Source organism: Dasypus novemcinctus, chromosome 15 (assembly GCF_030445035.2).
Source record: "Dasypus novemcinctus isolate mDasNov1 chromosome 15, mDasNov1.1.hap2, whole genome shotgun sequence".
NCBI lineage: Eukaryota > Metazoa > Chordata > Mammalia > Cingulata > Dasypodidae > Dasypus > Dasypus novemcinctus.
Genome location: NC_080687.1, coordinates 104,853,898 through 104,875,165, shown reverse-complemented (window position 1 = coordinate 104,875,165; position 21,268 = coordinate 104,853,898). Strand labels below are relative to the sequence as shown.

General features: G+C 34.2%; 1 pseudogene; it reads left to right on the top strand.

The window, feature by feature from the left end:
• The first annotated feature begins 2,459 nt into the window (after positions 1-2,459).
• On the top strand, positions 2,460-4,042 carry LOC101444082 (TNF receptor-associated factor 6 pseudogene; annotated as a pseudogene).
• The last annotated feature ends 17,226 nt before the right edge of the window (positions 4,043-21,268 follow it).

The window sequence follows — 21,268 nt, the reverse complement described above, 5'->3', positions numbered from 1 at the left end:
AAAACTTCTAGATGAAATTATAGGAAAATATCTTCAAGACCTGATGGTAGGTGATGGAATCTTAAAGGAGATAAGAGGAGGACTGAGTGGACTACTGATGTTTAATGTATGTAGAAGTTTTAATTAGCTTTGCTGTAAAAGTGTGGAAATGTATAGAATGGATGGTAACAAACAGTGAGTAATAGCTAGTTTATAAATGGGAATGTAGCTGAAAATGGTAGTCTAGGTATGTAAATTCCAAATGACAGAATGCTAGAGAGTAATCTAGGAACTGAATAGAATGGTAAACCAAGAGGTGGATGAGAATTGTGCAGATGCAAGAGTCTCCTTTGTGAGCTAGGGCAAATGTACATCACTACTGCAGGGTGTTAGGGATGCATGGGAAAAGTACAACTGGAGTTACCTATGGACTGTGTTTAGCAATAATAATATAATATTCTTGCTTTTATGCCAAAGATGTACTGTGTTGATAATGAGGCAATATGGAAAATGTGAGCCAAATATATACTATGGCATGGTAACAATCAGATGATATTATCTTATCTGTAACACAAGTTTGACCACAGTGTGGTGTGTTGATGGGGAGGTGTTGTTTGGGAATTCTGCACATGTGCATGATTGTTTTATAAGTTTACAACTTCTGTCATAAAAAATATATTTAAAAAATAATAATAGAGGGTGTTGGGGGGAAAACACACCAAACATAAGATAAGGACTATAATTAGTAGTAAGCTTTTGACAATATTCTTTCATAATCTGCAACAAATGTCTCATGGCAGTGCAAGTTGTTGGAGCATTGATGTATGATGTGATGCATGCTTGCTTTGTAAGTTCACAACTTTTACTATATATTAATTGTTTATGTATGTTCATATATAAATGATATAAAGATAACAATAATAGGGAGGGTTGGGGGAAAATACTTCGGTTTGTAGTAATATTTTGACAATGCTCTTTAATCAGTAGTTTAAAAGGTTTAACAACAATGTAAGGTTTAGGTGGTAGGGTGAGTTATGAGAGTCCTGTATGATGTTACATATGTTTGTTTTGTAAGTTGTGACAACTATTACTATACACTTATTGTTTACATGTTTGTGTGTGGTGATATATTTCAATAAATTAACTTTTTAAAAATAGGATGTTAGATTTTGCCAAATTCCTTATTTGCATTGCTGAGATTATCCTTCAATTTATCCTTCAGTTTGCTCATGTGGTATATTATGTTGATTGATTTTCTTAGATTGAATCATCCTTGCATACCAGGAATAAATTCCACTTGGTCATGATGTATAAAACTTTTGATATGCTGTTGGATTCAATTTGCAAGTATTTTGTCAAGAATTTTTGCATCTATGTTCATTAGAGAGATTGGTCTATAATTTTCTTTTCTTGTAGTATCTTTATCTGGTTTTGGTATTAGGGTGATGGTAGCTTCATAAAAGGTGTTGGATAATTTTCCTTCCTCTTCAATTTTTTGGAAGACTTTAAACAGCATTGGTGCTAATTCCTTTTAAAATGCTTGGTAGAATTCACCTGTGAAGCCACCTGGTCCTGAACTTTTCTTTGCTGGGAGATTTTTGATGACAGATTCAATCTCTTTAAATGTGATTGGCTTGTTAATTTCTTGTATTTCTTGTAGTATCAGTGTAGGTTGTTTGTGTATTTCTAAGAATTTGTCCATTTCATGCAGGTTGTCAAATTTTTTGGTACAGAGTTTCTCCTAATATCCTCTTTGATTTTTAAAAAACTTCTTTGGGGTCAAAGAATGAATAAATAAATAAGTGGGGAGCAGGGAAAGTGCTTAGTTTCTGTAGATGCCAACTAATAAAAGTTGAGAGATACAACAAATTGCATGTATTAAAACAAAAGAAATATAACCTCTCACATTTCTAAAGGCCATAAGTTAGAAATCAAAGTAAATGAAGAGCCATCTACCTTTTAAGCCTCTAAGGAAGAATCCTTCCTTTCTTCTTCTGGCTTCTCATGTTTCCCAGGAAAACTTGGCATTATTTGGCTTATAGACACATCACCTCAGTCTCTGCCTCTGGCTTCACAGACCTTCTCCTCCATGTGTCTGTGTGTCCTTTCCTCTTCTTATAAGAAAACTCATTTTTGGATTTAGTGTCCACCCAAATCCAGCATTACTTCATCTTAATTTAACTAATTACATCTGCAAAGACACTATTTCCAAATAAAATCAAATTCTGAGGTTGTAAATGAATTTAAATTTTTGAAGGACACTATTCTACCTGCTACAAGCATTTGGGAAGAAATAAAGAATTAAATTTAGAAGTGCCAGTGAGCAGAGAAGTTGAAAGCTGGGGCATCCATAGCTTGGAAACCAGGCAGCCTGCAGATACAATCACAGCAGCCTTCAGGCTGGGAGATTGGCTATCAGGCTGCCTGGACTGTGAATGCAGTGTCCATCCTTTCTTGAAACCTTGGCCCAGTAGAATCCCATGGACCTGGTGAACTCTGCATTCCTGGCTTATCAGTCCAGCAGATGTAATTGGATAATTACTGGTCAAGTTACTGTGAGCCTGCTAAACCCTGAAGACAGCTGTTGATACAGCCAGCCAGAAAATGATGGTCGTGTTGCTATCACCAGCTCCTGTAGTGATGAAGCCAGCATAAGTGGAACTACCAGCACAGTTATATGATGTAGAGTTTGACCCAGCACTGGAAAGGATGTCTGCCCATTTGTTTGATGGCATTATGGGAAGTAGTGCAAACAACATTCGGCCATAGGTTCTGCAAAGTGTGCATCATCAAATCAATAGGGGATGCAGGTCTCAAATGTCCAATGAATTACTACTGAAAAATCAACCATTTCCTAACAATTTTGCAAAACAAGAGATTCTTTATCTGATTAAGTGTCCAATTGAAGCCTGTTTGCACAAGTTGGAACTGAGTCATCTAGAGGAACATGAAGCATATTGTGAATTTGCTCTCATGGAGTTTCCCCAGTGTCAACATCCCTTCAAAAATGCCAACTTAATGTTCACATATTCAAGGTATGTCTAAAGGGACAGATGTCTTGTGTGAACTGTGCTGTGCCAATGCCATTTGTGTCCATGGATGAGAACTGACCCCTGGCAAATGTCATCTTTGAAACTTGCAATAGCACACTCATCAGAGAATAGATGCCAATCATTATGATGCAGATTGTCCTACAGCCCCATTCCCATGCATATTCAGTACTTTTGGCTGCCATGAAAAGATACAGAGGGATATTTGGCATGCCAACTACAGGAGAATACTGAGTCACACATAAGAATGTTGACCTTAACTTCCATATCTCAATGTGGTATGCTCCTGTATGATTCTGCCTCTCTGTCCTGTGTTTTGTCTGATTGTCACCCAGACATCCAAAATTTCAAAGAAGCCACTCAACAGTTAGAGGGTCACCATATAAGATAAGACCATCAAATCCAGGTACTAATGGCTAAAATGGAAACTCAAAGCATGTGTCTAGGTGAATTCGAAGAAACCCATTTGAACCCTTGAGGACAAAGTTGTGGAAACAGAAGACCAGCAGTGTTATGGGATTTACCTCTGGAAGATTGACATCTTTGGGATGCACCTGAAATCTCAAGAAGAAGAGCAACCTGTTCGCATTCATAGTCTTAGATTCTACACTGGTGAACCTGGCAACAAATTGTTCAAGCACTGTACCTTCAGTTACCAACTGTTCATAACTGTGCAAACAATATGTACCTCTTTATCCACACAATGCAAGGAGAGCATGACAGCCTTTGGCCCTTCCGGATATGATAAATCTTACAAGTATTGATCAATCTGTAAGACAAAACCAAAAAGTTATAATGGATGCAAATGAGAGCTGCTTGCTTTAGAGTGATACACAATGCCATGGAACCTGAAAGGTTTCAGCCACGTGACTTTTATAAATCTCAAAGCCCTAAGAAAAAGGAACTTCATTATGGATGTTACTTTACTAGTTTGCTGTGAGGTGTCCACCTGTTTCAACATGGATAACCACTGGAGGGAGGGCTTTCATCAAAGTACTGATGTAGGGATATAGCATCCCTCACTTAAAAAAAACAAACTTGTACATTGTTGAAAAATAAAATAGTAAATATAGTAATCCATGATAGAGGGTAAAGGAGAAATAATATGGGATCTTTTCCAAGGGGGATAACATATTTCTGTTACAATTAAACTCATTCCTGATGGCAAATTTGAGCAGAGATTAGAATTGCAAAAGTTTCACTATGAGAAAATGTGAAAATAAAAAATAATTTCTCTTATCATTTCATACCAATTATACTGGCCACTATTAAAAATCAGCTGTAAATGTTGGAGAGGATGTGGGGAGATAGGAATGCTTGTTCCCTGTTTGTTGGAATGTAAATTGTGCATTCACTGTGGAGGATTGTTTGGCAGTTCTGAAGGAATTTGAATATAGACTTGCCATGTGACTGGGCAATACCATTGAAAAATATATATCCAGAAAAACTGAGAGCAGTGACACAAACAGACATCTGTATACCAATGTTCGTAGCAACATTATTCAGGATTGGGAAAAGTAGGAAACAACACAGGTGCCTGTCAACTGATGAAGGTATAAATAAATTGTGGTGTATATACACGATGGAATATTATGCAGTGTTAAGAAGAAATGATGTTGTGAGGCATACGACAACATGGATTAATGTGGAGGATATTAGGTTTAGTGAAGCAAGTCAGGCACAAAAGGGCAAATACTCTATGATTTTGCTAACTAAATATATTGTGTAAACTCATGGAATTAATGATTAGCATATAGGGCCCCAGAAAATAGAACGAGGATAGAGAAGGGAAAGCTGAGATTTAATTTGTGCAGAATTACTAAAAAGGTTATATATAAATCTTTGGAAATGAATATAAATGGTGAAAGAACATAATAGTCTGTGTAACTAGCAGAGCTATTATATGAGTGTGACAGAGATTGAAAAGGTAAGTCCAAGGTCATGTATATTACTAGAAGGAAAGCTAAAAAACATGAGGATGTAATATAATGAAAGCTCATGTAAAATACACATATGGGTGATATTGCACATATAAGACTGTTTTTCAAAATGTAAATACAAATAAACTAGAGAGATGGGAACAGAATAGCAGTTGTGTATAGTAGAGGAAGTATAGAGAGATTGAGAAATGATTTTTTTGTATTTTTATTTATTATTATTGGAATAATGAAAATGTCCTAAAATTATTGAAGTGATAAATGCACAACTATGTGATTATACCGTACACCACACTTTGGGTGGATTTATGCTATATGAAGATGTGTCAATAAAACTGATTTGTTTTAAAAAAGAATTTCCCCTAATTTTAATGTGGAAGTGTCATTTAATAAGAAATGAGACTAATAAACACTAATCTTTATTAAGTGATATAGGGAGGTAAGAAAATAAAAATAAAAAATTTGTGAGAGTGTGAAAAGAAGCAATTGTACAGCAAATAGCAGCAGATGAAATTTTAAATATGTATTATAAAAAACTATATGGCCATAATGAATATATGACTTGAGAATACAATTTTATGAAAAATTCAATAAGAATATAAAACATACATAAACTAGTTAGAAAAATTGAAAATGAAATATTGAAGAAACAATTGAAAATATCATGAAATTGTACATGAATATATACACGTGTGTGTGTAGCTTTCCTCATACTGCCACATGAATTTAAAACATACATTCAAAAATATCAGTGGAGAATATCAGAAACCATAAAGTTCAATATCAAGTTTTAAAGAGAAATCAAAAGAATGAAGATACAGAATTCCCTTAGGAATTGGAAAACAATGAATATTCAAATATCAGGAGGAGACTACTATGGATAATAAGTCTACATAAAACTGCAATTGAAATTTAAATCAAGATATTGTAAAAATGTCATATTAATGAAAATGAAGATCTAGAAATATAACCTCTGGCATTCATATATGTGATACTTGAATATAAAAAGTGTCAATGATTTGTTTTCCTAGGTAGATTTGAATCACTTAAAAAAAATTCATGATGGAGTCTTCAATTTTCCAAATATTGAATATATAAGTATATTAAGCATAGGAGGGATATGATCACATATCAGAATTTTATTAATATCATGAATTTTGGATAATATGTGGTTATGATATCCATGAGTAGTAGTACATGATATCCATGTGCTACTTACATATAAGATGAGTAATAGATACTGGAGCTATGTAAACCTGACATGCCATTTTACCACTTGGAGAATGAAGGCTAAAATAAATGAGCATTACTTGCTTGATACAGAAATATTTTTAAGGACAGATTCAAATATAAAAAGGTAAACAACCTGGGACACATTTTTGAGATAATAAAAGGTAAATAATTTATGAATTAAAATACTGGCTCAGCTTATGAAAATTGGATAAATAAAACTGCTCAACTTGAGAAGATAAGTGTTTATATCCTATTTTTGGGAAAAGTGGATCACAGAGAATGAGAAATATCTGGTATCTAGTACCAGCTATGGTGACACCACAGTCGACCTTACCGATTCTTCGTACTTCATCATGTAGAGATCTTGAATGAATCAAGCATGGTGTGCTTTATCCTATCCAGAGCTCTGGCAGAGAACAAAACCTTCTACATCATTCTGTGTCAAAGGACACAGATTTACATTTCCAAGAAGGGAAGCAACTCTTCTCAGGCTCCAACTTTAGCATGTCTCAGACCCAAATTCACATCCTGTCTTCATTCATCAGTGGCGTGTCAGTTCTATTCACTTTATACCTCGCCCAAGACATTTGTATGAAAGTGATTGTGAGGAAATAATTTAAACAGGTTTCTCTAAGCCCAACCCCTCAAAATTCTCTTAGAGTGTGACAGTATCCAGTACCTTGGAGATCTCTCAAAGGTCTAGGCAGCTATCAAGGTGTTAATAAAAAGGCACGGTCCTCGCCATTTGATGTGATACTTTGTTTTATATATCCTTATTGTGTCCTTAATTCTGCAGTTATGTCTCAAATTGTAATCACGTTTTTATGCAGACATTATAGAAAAGTGAATACAAAGAGAGCAATTTGAATTTAATTGTCTAATTCAAAACACTCAATATTCTTTCCAGTGTGGCGGCATCTTATAACTGGAGGTCTTTCAAATGTGTAGGCAACTTATTACAGTACTAATCTATAGTTTTCTCCAAAAGATATCACTGTTGTCATAGCTCAAAATCATCCCAAACATTTTCCAAAACATTTTAGTGATGTGGAAAGAATATTTGAATTAAACTCTTGAAGTAATGAGTATGAGTCACTACGACAGATCTACAGATCACTGACACTTAAGTCAACGAGACAAAATATATAAACAGCAAAACTGTACCTACTACAGGAAAAGGCTGAAACTTAAGAACACAGATTATGTGTAAATTAAACTTTCTCAAAAATTTTATTTAATAATTTTTAATCCAAAAATCCTGCTACAGATCTCAAAACATCTGTTGATCATTCTGCCTAGAGCACTGTTAATCTCCCTGTAGCACAGTATATAGACGATGCAGTTCAGGAACGGGGACACCCAGAAGAGAAACATGGTTGTAGGAAGATTTTTTAAAATTTTAAAATTTTAAATTTTTAAAAGACACATAGATTACATAAATGTTACCTAAAAAATGTAGGGAATTCCCATATGCCCCACTCCCTACCTCTCCTACATTTTCCCACATTAACAATATCCTTGATTTTTAAGAGATGAATTATTTGCAATCAGACCTAAGAGAGCACTTGAAGCTGACATACAAACAAAATGAGAATTGCCCAGTGTGGGCTACAGGGGTTAAGCCTTTGTTACCAGAGTCCATAGAATATATCCTAAGTACCACTGAAAACATATTTATATATAACATAAATCTAAAGTCAGGACATACTAATAATGCAAACAATTATAGCTAGGACTAAAGACTCAGAAAACTGAACATCTGAAAATTTTATGACTATCACAGAATTGGTAGCTCATGGAAAACTCTGTGAAAGGAATCCTGAACATGATCCCAGTCTAGATAGCAGAATTGATGAGCCCATCTGCCAGGGCAACAGCAGCTACCCATGGATACAGTTGAAAAAATATAATAAATAAAATGGTTAAAATATTTTACTGGAAAACTCCATGCAATTGTTCAGTAAAATAAATATCTAAATGTTATAAAAATAGACATTGATTAAATAGATACGAAAACATTACATTATTTCAAATGTAATTGATTTTATCCACATATTAATTATAACATCAAATATGAAATAGCTAGTAACTAAAGATAAAAATTAATGTTAAAAGAAACAATATCAACAAATTATATGTTCTGTGTATATATGTGTATTTATATATACAGATATGTGGCATAGAGATACCAAAATTTATGAAGAAAATTAAAATTTCTTCAACAGAAAAACAACATTATAATAATTTTGTAGATGTTTTCAGCAATTTTGTAGACAAAGAGGAAGAGGAATAATAGTGAAAATGAGACTAAGTTGATGATATTTATGTTAGATTCAAGCAAATACTATGAGATGGGCTGACAAAAATAATATGAATTTACTAGCTTATGGTTTTAAGGCTAAAGGAAATTCCAAAGCAAGCCCTCATCAATGTGATGGTTTTTCCCTGAGGACTGTGTTGTTGGGGGCTGGCTGCCAGCATTTCTTTCTCCCTTGTCACATGGCAGCATCTCCTGGTCTCGTCCTTCTGTTCTGGGCTCTGTTGGTATTTAGATTCTAGCTGCTCTATCTGTAGCTTTTTCTCCCTGCCTGAATTTCATTCTGCTTATGAAGGACTCCAGAATAGGGTGAAGGCCATTCTGACTGAGGTGGTCTACATCCTCACAGAAGTAACGTTGTCAGAATGTCCTCCTTAGAATGGGTTCGCAAACACAGGACTCACTTTAAGAATATGTTTTTCTGGGGTTCCCACAGTTCCAAACTACCACATGAGTGCTTAAACTTGAATTATATTTGGCCATGTGTACGGAAATATATATTGATTGTTATTTCATCAATATTCCTTGCATGGAAAGTATGAATTTCAAAGTTAAAAAGAAAGAAATCACATAAATCTATCATTTTAATTCACCTCTGCAGTTGATAACCAGTTTCTAAGGCTACTGTATGTGTTGCTACAGAAGAAAGAGTACAACTACAGATGTCTCTCAAGGACTAACATGAAATAAGATAGAGGAAGTATGGGTAGTTTGCTTAACATTTACTCTTTAGTTAATGGTGCTTGGAAAGATATTCATATAGTATAAAAATAAATTCACTCCTACCTCTCACTATAAACACATGATGCAAATTAAAGGTCATTGTATATAAGTTAAAACTACAAGGGCTTTAAAAACTGTAAATGTATAATGTCTTCAAGATAGGCTATCTTACTTATATTTCTTGTATTTCTCATACAAGAAACAAAATTCAAACCACAATGAAAATACTGATATGTTTATTATAATAGTGTAAAGAATTTATTTTCCTCAAAGGATATAAAGATACTCAAAGAGTTATATAACAAATCAAGAAAATTTATGTCACAAATAATTTAGACAGGTTTTCACACACACAAAAAAAATTATAGACCAAATATGAAACATTAAAACTTTTAACTTAACACAATTGCATATATACACACATATTTATAAGAAGTTAAAATGGAAATATATGACAACATGAAGTATGGATGAGGAAGTTAAGACTAGAGAAACCTCAAATCCTAATGATGAGTGTTTTAATTGTTACATCCATTTTAAATTATAGCATAGCATTTTATCAATTGGCTTGGTCTATGTTATACTTGAGTGAACCACAAAGGATCCCTGAAGAATTACATATTCAGGATTCCTGTCCATTTTGTGTTGGCCACAGACCTTTACTGGGGAAACCAAGATGATGGAGAATGATAAACCTAAATGTCACTTAGGTAACAGATTAGGGCAAAGCCTAATGATGCTCTTTAATCCACACTATTCCTTCTTTCATCACCTATAGAATAACCCTGATACATGGCCAAGATTTATATCAGTAGGATATTGAAGGACTATCATACTATAGGGAGGAGTACTCAAGGTTAGGTATTATTAAATCTACCTCAAGTGTACCTATTGCAAATAAACATTTGCATAACCAACATACAAGGGGTATGCATTATGATCAAGAAACATGTTTTTGATATTTTTTGGCCATTGAGACAAATAGGATCAATTTTATGCAGCATTTAATGTGAGGAAGGTGTTTAGCTTAAGAGATAATATTCTTTCTTCTAAATGTTATATTTAATCCTCAAAAATTGCCTCACTTCATCTAGTCTCCTTTCTAACAGTTACAGTTTAGTTTACTTTCTCTCCTGTGGAGATTAAGTGCATGTTCCCTATGCTTCTGGAACAAGGCCATCCTTTTATAACTGTTCAATGCTTGAGAAGGAGTTCCTAATTAGTTTTTGTCTTACCTGAATATTTCTGCCCAACCAAGGGACAAAAAGCTGCTATATGAGCAGACATGACTTCATGAGCCATGTTTTACCAATTCACTTATTTACAAGGAGACTTTGTCCTGACTGCTGCATAAAATTAATCTCTAATTTTCCTCCTTTAAGCCACATGGGTGGGGGAGAGCTTTACATTGGACCTAATGATCAAAACAACCTGAATAAGTGACTGTAGCATTAAAATAGGGAAGATGTGGAAAATAAGGACTTCTGGACAAGTTTAAATGCTCATGACACAGCAGCAGTATGACATGAATCCTGTTGGATATCAGATAACTGATATCCAACCACATTCCAAACATCTATCCAAGATTAAAATAGCATGTTCATGTCCTATCTCTCCTTAAAATCTTCACTAAAATTTTGTCCAAGATAAGAATACATATCCATTTTATGATGAAGACATCATAAAATAGTTAAGAAATTTAAAAGTTATGTTCATCAGTGAGGAAGACAATATGAAGGTACCCATAAATTGATTTTACATATTTTGTAAGAAAACATATGAAAATTGGTATTTATTGAACCTTAGATAAGGAAGAGTGATTGGGCCTTTTGGACATCTTAAAATTCAGAAGTATGTATCCTTTGTCACAGGGAATGAGCATGTAATGCTGAGATGTGTTATGTTGATTTAGATTTTGCTTAGCCTTACCATGTTAACACCAGCAGTTCTCAGCCATCGACTGGCTGCTATGCACAGACTTGAAATATCTGAGGGTGACTGTGTTCAAATAGAAACTGAGGAAATTGTTGGGTACAACATGAACAGCGTTTGTAGCTTAAGGACTGAGAATAAAGTGTTCTGTTACATGGAACTGAGGGGACAAATGAAAATTGGGGTAGTTTACTTCTACATTTCATTAATAAAAGTCTCAACAGCTGTTTAGCTCCAAGGTATGGAGACACTTTGCAGCTTTCAGCTGGCTAATTCACAATTTTAAATGATCTTCTCAAGACCTCAAAACATGGTAAGAACCCATATTTTTAATGAGAGAAGCTAAGCATTTTTAAATGACTTTTAATCCACTAGGACAATAAAGGTGACAGTGTGACATTTTAAAACTTTTAATGAATATATGCAAAGTGATAAAGGAAAATTTTGCATTGTATTTTGCTATCGGAAAATGAATCACTGACTTAAGAAGTCTTGAGAGTTTAGCAAGATTTTATATGTATGCATATTAAAATATTTTTAACACTTTGGACAGTTTAAAAAGATGTAAGATCGTGTCTCATAGCATAATATTAAAGTCCAAATATTTAGAAAAATGCAAGCAATGAATGATTATTCAAGTATTGAGAAAAAATGAATTTTCAATTTAAAATTTAAAGAAAAAAACTGGATATAGTTACTTAAACTTTAAAAACTTAAGTTTTTAGACTGGCATAGCTTATCACTTAAAGGGAATATTAATTAAAATTATTAATTAATATTTACTTTATTATTATTAATTTTGTAATTATCCATTTTGATTCTAAAATCAATCAATTTTAGAATGTTTTCATTACTCCAAAAGGAAAAATCCCCAGGTCCCTTATATGCCCTATTGTTGTCCTTTCAAATTGGTATAATATCTTCTTTTCCATTGCTGCAAAAATATTGCAATATTGTGTTCATCCATAAGTTACATTAGTTGCAGCTTTCCTGTTTCACCATATTCTTATCCATCTGTAAAAGAGCATTCTTATGTTTATACTATTAACCACAATCTTCATCCACTACCAAAATCACTAAGTTATACAGTCCCTAGATTATTCTATATCTTCTTTTCAATTCACCTTTATATCCACAGGCTGCTGCTTCAACCACAACCATATTTATAAATCAGTAGTGTTAATTATACTCACTATAATGTGTTGCCATCAACTCTATTCATTTCCATGCTTTTACAATATACTTTATTAACAATTCTATTTAATACATATGTTAACATCAGCTCCCATTCTCAACACACATTCTATTTCCTAGTATGCTACTCTATAGAGTTTACTTCTATGAGTTTACTTTTCCCATTCAGTTCATATTAACTCACGAATATTTCTCCTTCTGTATCTGACTTATTTCACTCAATATAAAGACCTCAAGATTCATCCATGTTGTCATATGCATCCTGATTTCATTTCTTCTTACAGCTGAATACTGTTGCATTGTACCTGCTATATAAAGAGATCATACCACTTAATGATAAGAAGATGAGTAACCCAAATAAAAATGGACAATGGACTTGGATAGATATTTCTCCAGCAGAAATACAGCTGAAAAGGTCATGAAAAAATTTTCAACACCACTAGCTATTAGGGAATAGAAAATAAAAACTGTGAGATACCATTTCACACTTATAGAAGGGCCATTATTTTAAAAAACAGAAAACTACAAGTGTTGGACAGATTGTGGAAATTTGGAATACTCCTTCACAGCTGGTGGGAAGTAGAATGATGCAGCCTTTGTGGAAGACAGTGTGGCCATATCTGAAGAAGCTGAATACAGAACTGCTGAATGATGCAGCACTCTCATTACTAAAAATATATGCAGATGAGCTGAAAGCAAGGCGGAAAACTCACACTTTCACACTGATGCTCATAGCAGAATTATTCACAATTGCTAAAATATGGAGGCAGTTCATGTGTCCATCAACTGATAAATGGATAAACAAAATGTGCTATATAACCTACCCTTTTGGTGTAACTTTTCTGTAACCTAAAACTTCTCTAAAAAATAAAGTTTATCATTGCAAAAAACATATGATGTGCTTCAGCTAGCCATAAAAGAAAGTATAAAATTGTAGACAAAAAAATAAAAATGAAAGAGATACAAAAAGCTATTAGGATTTTATCAGAATCTTGGGGAATAAAGATCAATGGATCTACATAATCAAATATACATGACAATACCTAGGAGAGGATTTCTACATATAAATATAAGTTTAAATATAGCCAAAGAGTTGGTACAACTTAAAATCATAATCCTACAAGAAAATATCCAGAAATTTACACCTGGTATTTTTAAGACTAACTTGCATATATAATTGGACAGTGATAGCTTTCCCAGGAATCAGTTGTACAGATGTTTGAGGTAGTAACAAATAAATTTTTAAAAGAAATATGATCATGGTATCAATTATTGAAATATTGAAAACATATGAAGATATTTCAGGCATTGGAGGAAAATGAGCACAATTAAGACTTTTACCAGGATTATTACTTTTTAAACTTTTGATTTAGAAATACACTCAAATTTATAGGACAGTTAACAAAAATAATACAAATTTTATAAACAGAATTCCAAACACATTCACATCCCCCGATATACATATCCACCAGTTTTAACATTTTGTTAAACTTGCCGTATCATTCTATATATCCACTAATCTATCAGTGGCCCTAACTACCCACTTATCTATCAATTTACCATCTATTTTCTGAACACTTAAGTGTAGGTTGTATATACCATGCTCCTTGAATACAGAATATGCCATTTACATTTCCCAAGAACCACATTCACTTATGTAATTACATTAAATGAAGTTTTCTATTTCAAGAAATTTAACATTGATATAAACTTATAGGTACAATTTTTCATATGTCCCCAAAATTTCCTTCTTTATTTACCCCTTTTCCTCTCTTATTAGAGCATATCCAAGATTATATATGGAAGTTTATTGCCATTTTATGTTTTAATTACTCATTCAATATTTTAAGTTGTGGGAACCTATGTACAAAGTAAACTTTCTCTTATCAATCAATACCAAGGACACCATCTTGGAATCTCTCATATTTTCACAGTTTTGTTACCCTCATCACTTTCCATTACCCAAACTTTCCCATATCTGAAAGAGAAACTCTACACATAAAATGCATTAACTCCATGTAATCCTAACCCATTAAACAAACTTTGCTACCTAAACTCAAATGTCATACTCTGTGAGCTTGCATATTCTCCAGTATTTCATTTATAGTTACCATGGGGCTTAAATTAAGATCCTAATTGTATAACAATCTCATTTCCATAGATACCAATTTAATTTCAAATGTATATACAAGCTAAGCTCCTACATCTCTCTGCCCCCACCTGTATATAGTTCCTGTAAAATTACTGTGTTATCATTATATGTATGCATTTGCCATTTTAGAACATGTGGGAAGAAAAAGGGGACTTATAGACCAAAATCCCAAATAGTACTGGCATTTAGGCTTACCCATTTTATTACTGGAGATCTGGAGATCTTTATTGCTTCTTGTGACATGATTTATTTCTAGTGTCCTTTTCTTTCAGTCTGAAAGGCTCACTTAAGCATTGCATATAGGGCAGGACTAATGGAGATGAACTACCCAAAGGATTTTTTCATCTTGGAATGCCTCAAATTCTCCTCCAGTTTTGAAAGATTGCTTTGCCTGATATGATATTCTTAGTGGGCAATTATTGTTTTTCAAGACTTTTTAATATTTTATCAAACTTCCTTCTTGCCTCCACGGTTTCTTTAGAGAAACTGACTATCTTATTTAGGATTCCTGTACGTGACACATTCACATTGCTTCTCTATTGTTGCTTCCAGAATCATCTCTCTGTCTTTGGGATTCAAATGTTTGATTTTAATGTGCTCCAGTTTGGGTGTATTATTATTTATTCTGTTTGGACTTTCTTGACTATCTTGCATATCTTTCATTGGGAATTTGTCAACCATTATTTCTTAGAATATCTGTCCTTTTTTCTCTTTTTCCTACTTCTGAGACTCCAGAATGTATGTATATTGTTGTACTTGATCATGACCCACAGAATCTACAAGCTCAGTTCAGTATTTATTGTTTTTTTATTCTTTCTGCTACTTGGAATCATTTCAATTGTCTGAGTCTCTGATTATTTCTTCTGACAGCTTCAATCTGTTGATGCATTCCTCTAAGGAATTTTTAACTTCTATCACTATGATCTTTAAGCTCTGGTTCCTGTTCATTATTTCCATCTCCCTAGTGATTTTCTCTTTGGTGTCATATATCCTTTTCCTGATTCCTTTTAATTTTTTCTCCAGGTTTTACTTCAGCTATTCAGGCATATACAGCATCACTGAAGTTTTTATATGGTATGTCCCAAGTCTTGTTCTTAGCATTAATAGTTGCTAATGATTTAATCCTTTCTTTTTCCAGGACAATCACTGCCTGTTTTCTTATAGGTATTGTAACCTTTTGTTGAAACCTGGACATTTTGAAATTTTACTGTGTTCTTGCTGGAATTTAGACAGTGAACCGTCTGTTCCTATAGCTATTTTTATGACAGAGCTTTCTTTGAATGTCAGAAATTGTCAAAAACAAATAAAATGTAAAAGATAAAATTCTTCTCTTAGTCTTTGCAGTTTATTCCTTTAGAGTGTATGCATTCAATGGGCTTAAAGATTAGCTAGAGGTCAAAGAATGGAGCTGCCTTGTTCATTTCTGATCATGCATCTTGCTTTGAGAATGGGCATGTGTACCTAGGACTTCTCCCACTTATAGGGCTATCAATGTCCACTTTTCCATCAGAAACCATTTCCTAACAGCCCCATTCCAAGAACTGTATTTTATATCTTAGAGCCAGCAATCCCTTGCCCAATGCAACAACATTTTACTGCTCTCCCACAGTTTTCTGCAGGCAGCAAGCTCTCTGAATTGCCTCCAAATGCAGGAAAATGCTGAAATGGAGGTTCCTTCAGGCCATCACCAGACAGATTGATCCAGACATACATGCTCCCAATGTGTGCACAAAGCTGACTCAGCTCCCTAAAGAATCAGAACCAAGAATCCACCAGAGGAGCTCAGGTCAGCTACATGCTTAACCAGTGAGGGGTGGGTGAGGGGCCAGTCAAGGGACCATGAGATCCTACCATGTTTTATTTATTTATTTTTTTAATTGACTTTGTAATAATATTACATTAAAAATATATATGTGAGGTCCCATTCAACCCCACCCCCCCGCCCCCCCTCTCCCCCCCCCAACAACACTCGTTCCCATCATCATGACACATCCATTGGATTTCCTACCATGTTTTAGATACTTTTTCTTTGGTTGAGCACTCATCCCATTTCTGCAATGCTTTAACTTTCATCTGGTACTCTGCTAAGGTATTTTTTTTTTTAGCTATTGCTAGTTGTTCAATGTTTTGGTGGGGGCTAGAGACATGATCAGGACTAGGACTAATATTTTTATGACAACTCATTTTTAAAATTTATTTTTACTTGCTTCTATAATGAATAATAGATACTGAGCAATAGTGAGTCTGCATTTTACCAGTTGCTGGATGTAGGCTGAAGTTAAATGAGCACTAGTTCCTGAAAATTGCATACATAGGGATTCTGAATAGAAAGAAGCATTCACAAATTGAAGTTTGAGAAATAAAAGGTATAATTACTTTACCATCAAAATGCTCACTCATTCTTTAAGAATTAGAAAAAATAAAACTATTTCTACAATTATATATAGAGTACAGGTTTTTAAATATATTTTTGGTGGGATAAAGTGTATCATATAAGCAATATCAGATAGTCTGCAAGCAAAATCCAGATCTAATTGATCCACCTCACTGCACTCTGTATCTACTTGCTCTTCATCATGCAAAACTATTGAATGCATCAAGTGAGGTACACACCTATTCAGCTAGGTCACAGGGAGAGATAAATAGATCATAAATCTGGGTTGCCTAGATTTATATAATCCACTTTTCAATGAGGGAAGCAATTCTAACATTCTGCACTATATTCTTCTTGTGTTCTTAGTTCGATGATTGTGTCTCAATTTTAATCACCTTTTTACTTGGTGCAGGCATTGGAGAAACCTGAATGCAAATAGAGCAATTTGAATGGAATTGCCTCATTCAAAACACTCAATAGTTTCTTTCAGGGCAGCAGTATCTTATAACTTGAGTTTCTTTCATATGAGTTTCTTTCTATGAAAGAACTTATAGTTCTAACCCATAGTCTTCTCCATTGATAACATTCTTTACCATAGCTCACGATTATCATAAAAATTATTCAAGACACATTAACAATGTGGAAAATATATTCCAAAAGTACATGTCAATTACAGAAATGAATGATTTGAAAAAATTGGAAGCAGATGTATAACTCACTACCATATATAAAAGAACTAAATATACACAGAGTGCAAAATCCTTGGGAGTTGACATGCATAGATTCAAATTTAGAATATATATCAAATATAAATAATTTCATTATTTGCTTTTAGAATATTTTAAACTAGAAAAACCTTGCTTGGGATCTCAAAATATCTGTTGAACATTCTGCCCAGAGCAGTGTTAATCTCTCTGTTGCGCAGACTATAGATGATGGGGTTTATGAATGGGGGCACCATGGAGTAGAACTGGCCATGAGAAGATTTCTGAAAGAAGCTTTATCTGCACTGGGACCTAAACTAGCAGTCATCGCAGAACCTGCAAACAAAATAAAAACCACCAACTGTGGGGTACAAGTGGATAAGGCTTTGTTACGGGCTTCCAGAGAACGCATGCTAAGCACCATTGAAAATATGTCAATATAGGACTTAAACAAAAAGGCAGAGCATACAAACACAATACAAGAAGTTAGAACTAAGGCCATAGACTCAGAAAACTGAACATCTCGAGATGAGATCCTCAAAATTTGAGGTATGTCACAGAAATATTGATGGATCACGTTGGACTCTGTGAAGGGAAGCCTGAACATGATGCCTGTGTGGAGAGCAGAATGGATCAACCCAGTCACCCATGAGCCACCAGCTGCCTGTGTGCACAGATGTGGGGTGATGGTGAGCCCATAGTGCAGAGGGTGGCAAATGGCTACATAGCGATCATAGGACATCACCACAAGGAAGGCCACCTCTGTGGATGCAAAGAAGATAAATAGGAAAATCTGGGCAGCACATGCTGGGAGAGAAATCAACTTACTACCTGTCAAAGAATTTATAATCATTTTAGGCACAGTAACTGAAATGCAGCAAATGTCTATGAGGGATAAGTTGCCTAAAAAGAAGTACATTGGAGAATGCAGATGTGGGTCAGTTATAATTACAGTAACAGTTACAAGATTTCCAGTCAAGGCTCCCATATACATCATTAGGAACATCAGACCTTGAAGCACTTGTAGTTCTCTGGAGGATGAGATGTCCATGAGGGAGAATTCTGTGAAAATAGTGAGGTTATCCATGTTTTCTAATGTTTCTATCTCTCTGTAGTCAAAGAATAAAATGATAAGAACATGCTAAAAACTCAGTGCAAATAATCCCTATCACAAATAAAGTGCCACCTTTGGTTTCAATATGTGGCTTTCATGAGGAATTCAGCTTAGAAGAAATGGATAAAAGATAATATATTGAAACCAAGACATTCACATATTTCCCTTTTTTCTTTCTTTCCTATTTTTGCCCTTACTTGTTAATTTCAACATATTTAAGATCAGATAATCTACATACATTGAATGATCTGAAATGAGGCCCTTTAAGTTATTAAGTCATATTTATATTAGGCAAAACAACAATTCAAACTCTGCCTGGACATACCTGGTGATTATTTCCTCATTTTATTTTTTAACACGGGCCATCTTAGGTATGTTCTGTAGGGAACCTCTGCATAAGCCTGTTTATTTGAGCATTGTACAGCTCTCATCTTCATGCACCAGGTGACTAGGATGTTTGCTTATCTCCCAATCTTAAGGCAGCTGAATACAGTTTGTTTCTCTTAACAGTCAATGAATACCTGATGTTCCTCTTATAATGGTTTTAATGGTGGTGACCAGAAGGATTAGGCATCACCACTCTTTCACTACAGTTATTCTAAAAGACAGGCATGTGAGCAATTGCTTTCCTCATTTACATCAACATCCATGAAGACTTGATACCATTAAAATCTAATAAATTCCAGTTTTTGTGTGCAGTGTGTACCACGTTTCCTTTTCCATTTTTCTAGTTTACCTTCTCACCTGCACACACTCTCCAGGAAAAGCATCACACCTGATATTCCTCCTGCTCAAATTATCCACCTTCTATCAATCATGGATTACAATACTTGATGAAAAATTAAATTTCTACCCAAGCATCTTGCCCACATGATTTTGTAGATTTTACTGAAATCTCTTCTTTCAAATAACTATTGTAGCCACAACTATGACCCTGTGTTTGTTGTAAAATATACCAAAGCATAAAAAAATCTAATTTCAGTCTTATTTCAATTCTAAAACTAATTACCTTGAGGGGTCTCACTTCAGAATTATGTAATTTTCTCAATCTATGAGAAACATAGATTGGAGGGGTAGTAAGTATAGAAATTGTATTTGTATTATTATGTATTTATAATCCATTTGTAATTATAAAATTATATGCAATAACTAGCATTTTATGTAGATGATAATAATAATAATGTGTGGTTTTACTTTCATTGATTATATTCATATGAATATCTCACACTTTTGCAAAATATTTTGGCCAATTTTTTTTCTATAGTAATCCCTTCAGTTATAAATACATCTTCTATCATCCTCAGTTGTACAAAAAAGAGAATGTCTTTTAAGCAGAGATGTTATTAAATAGCAAAAATAATACTCAGTGATTACATTGATACTATTTAACTAAGAGTTATTAGAAATAATCAAAATTCCAAATAATTTTTAAATTTCCTTTATCTGAAGTGTACATTGCTATTGAGCTTAGAGTTCTCATTGCTATCCTCCATCTCTTTAGACTGTATTTTTCTCACTGGTCTATACATTTCCCTGTGCTACATTTATCATACATCGTCTACTTCAGAGTTCATCAAGATGGTTAAATGCATAGTCTTGGGTATAAGAGGGAAAGGAATTTCAGGGATGTATCCCTGCTCCTTATTACATCAGGGATATGCAGAAATTATTTAATCCATAATTTTGAATGTGGAAAAGTGTGGGATAACAATTCCTCATCAATTGTGAAAACATGAAATACAATATTCAATAAAAATCTATATAAAGCATACCTAATATATCAAAAATAAATAAAAGAAGTTGCACATTCTATTTCTCAACCTATCCATTGATATTTGTAGGATTATTTTTGCTTAGAAGGATTGATTTCCATAAAATGCTATAGTAACTCACTGTTTTTTTTCTTTATTTTCTTTTAAATGTTACATTCAAAGAATATGAGGTCCCCATATACCCCCCACCTCGCCCACCACACCCCTCCCACATCAACAACCTCTTCCATCATTGCCGCACATCCACTGCACCTGGTGAACACATTTGGGAGCACCGCTACACCACATGGATAGTGGTCCACATTGTAGTCCACACTCTCCCCCAGTCCACCCAGTGGGCCACTGCAGGACACACAATGTCCAGCATCCATCCCTGCAACACCACCCAGGGCAACGCCAAACCCTGAAAATGCCCCCACACCATATCTCTTCTTCCCTCTCCCGACCATCAGCAGCCACCGTGACCACCCTCTCCACATCACTACTACAATTTCTTCCCATACTAATCACAATAGTTCCCCAGCAGAACACCAGTAAATCCACTTTAATCCATACTTTATTCCTCCATCCAATGGACCCTGGGATGGTTAACCATACTTTGCAATGAGTTCAAGTATTATTTCAATTGAATTCATAGTGCTTGTGCTAATTCAATATCTGGGTAAATTCTCTATCAGGATAATATCAGTATTTGGAATACAGTCTATGTAACACATAGATATCATGAGGGAATATTTTTAAAACCAAACAACCATAATGAAATCAGAAACTGAATTATCCAAAGTCT